The 2,500-nt window shown below is 41.8% G+C and overlaps 1 protein-coding gene across 2 annotated transcripts in view; it reads right to left on the bottom strand.

Moving 5' to 3' along the window:
• The window catches only part of LOC125039254 (prolyl endopeptidase-like), a 43,019-nt gene extending 41,118 nt beyond the window's left edge, over positions 1 to 1,901 (bottom strand). Inside the window, exon 1 of one of the 2 annotated variants that reach the window (XM_047633077.1) lies at positions 1,766 to 1,901. The gene's annotated coding sequence lies outside the window, so the exon portion shown is untranslated. The remainder of the gene's footprint in view (positions 1 to 1,765) is intronic. The other variant, XM_047633076.1, reaches the window with a different exon arrangement.
• Positions 1,902 to 2,500: the final 599 nt, after the last annotated feature.

Raw genomic sequence — 2,500 nt, 5'->3', positions numbered from 1 at the left:
ATACCACATCCATACGCTCACCCAAATAAGATAAAAAATAAACGAATATAGGAAGCCCTCAGTGTGTGATATTCATCGATTACGAAAAGGCATTTGACTTTGTACAAATACCAGCAGTACTAGAAGCTATTCGAAGAAAGGGAGTAGGTAAGGTATATTGTAAATTATTAAAAGATGTATACGAAGATGGGACAGCAACCATCAAGCCCCACACGGAAACTGATAAAATACCAATTAAAAAAGGTGTTAAGGCGACACCATCTCTCCAAAACTGCTTACAGTTTGCCTTGAGGAAATATTTAAGAAGCTAGAATGGAATGGAAAGGATATCAAAGTAGGAGACGAATCCTAAACAACCTAAAATTTGCAAATGAAATGCAGCAATTTATAAACGATCTGAATAGAGAAAGTCTGAAAGTCGGACTTAGAATGAACACGAAAAATACTAAGATCATGTGCAACAGTAGAGGTCAATTCGAACAGATACATGTACACTAGAGTTAGTGGACAAGTATATATATCTAGGGCAACTCGTACAGACATACACTTCTAGTGAAGAGGAAATAAAGCGACACATAAGTCTAAGCTGGAGTGCCTTCAGCAGACCCAATAGCATACTAAGTGGCTCCTTGCCATTATGTCTAAACAGAAAAGTCTTTAACCAATGCGCCCTCCCAGTTATAACTTATGGATCAGAAACATGGACTACAACCAAATTACTGGAGAGGAAACTAATAAGTACCCAGAGAGGGATGCAAAGGTTGATGCTAGGAATTAACCTAAGAGATCGGATGAGGTCGACGTGGTTCAGGGAACAAAATGGAAGATATACTTGGGAACATCAAAAAGAAGAAATGACAATGGGCAGGTCATTTATGTTGGAGACAAGACGGTAGATGGACAAAGAAAGTAACAGACTGGGCTATAGATAACATAAAGAGGCCAGCTACAAGATGGCGTGACGAAATATGGAGGCCAAGACTGGAAACAAAAATTGCAAGACAGACAAGGTTGGAAAACATTGGGAGAGGCCTACATCCAGCAGTGGGCTGATTCAGGCTGCTGCTGATGATGATGATCACACACACACACACACACACACACACACACACACACACACACACACACACACACACACACACACACACACACACACACACACACACACACACACACACACACACACACACACACACACATATATACACATACACACGTGCTTACATATAAATGGCTATCTGCCTCTCTCTCTCTCTCTCTCTCTCTCTCTCTCTCTCTCTCTCTCTCTCTTTTCTCTCTTTCTTTCTTTCTCTCTTTCTTTCTCTCTCTTTCTCTTTCTCTTTCTCTTTCTCTCTCGCTCTTGCTCTCGCTCTCGCTCTCGCTCTCTCTCTCTCTATCTCTCTCCTTATGTATGTATATGTATGTATGTGTATGTGTGTGTGTGTGTATGTGTGTGTGTGTGTATGCGTGTGTGTGTGTGTGTGTGTGTGTGTGTGTGTGTGTGTGTGTGTGTGTGTGTGTGTGTGTGTGTGTGTGTGTGTGTGTGTGTGTGTGCATGTGCTATGATATATATATATATATATATATATATATATATATATGTATATGTATGTATGTATGTATGTATGTATGTATGTATGTATGTATGTATGTATGTATGTATGTATGTATGTATGTATGTATGTGTGTGTGTGTGTGTGCTTGCGTGTGTGTGACTCTTAATCGTTCCGTTGTTTGTTACTAAGTAAACGGTCTGGAACAAGACCTTAGTCTGGTAGTTTTCTTGTGGCGTGGTTAGCTGTTGTGGCGTGCTGCTCAATCTGGCCAACGGACCTTCCTCTAGGAAACGGCGGGGCCCGGAAGGGAACCGGAGGAAGACTGGTTGTAGCCTGCTTGCAGGCTTGCTCAAGAGTGATCAAGGATCAAAGGGCGTGGCCTATTCGTGGACGGGTCTCGTAGGGCGGTTCATCGAGTTACCTGCTGCTCGAGGCTTCGTGTGACCATCCGTGATTGGTCATCCGATTGTATATATACATTATGGGTTATCCTGCTACTTGGAATGCGTAACCTCAAGGAGAAGGTGTATGTCCTTCCTACTTATCATCCTCCATTGTATTTATGCATCTTTCTGTATAGCCTAAATCTCTCTCTCTCTCTCTCTCTCTCTCTCTCTCTCTCTCTCTCTCTCTCTCTCTCTCTCTCTCTCTCTCTCTCTCTCTCTCTCTCTCTCTCTCTCTCTCTCTCTCCTTCAGTCTGCTCCCCATGTTTCTGGATTGACATCATCGTATTCATGGTCGTTTTATATGATTGAAGAATATACATCATTTTTTTTTTTACTATACAGAAAAAACACTATTTGCAGTTAATATTTATTTTTGTGCATGCATGCTGAGCAGACAGTTCTTTACCTGTTACCACCATCAAACGCCATCTCTGAGAGAAAGAGAGAGAGAGAGAGAGAGAGAGAGAGAGAGAGAGAGAGAGAGAGAGAGAGAGAGAG

The sequence above is a fragment of the Penaeus chinensis genome, chromosome 27 (assembly GCF_019202785.1).
Source record: "Penaeus chinensis breed Huanghai No. 1 chromosome 27, ASM1920278v2, whole genome shotgun sequence".
Taxonomy (NCBI): domain Eukaryota; kingdom Metazoa; phylum Arthropoda; class Malacostraca; order Decapoda; family Penaeidae; genus Penaeus; species Penaeus chinensis.
This window is presented reverse-complemented; position numbering and strand designations above follow the sequence as displayed.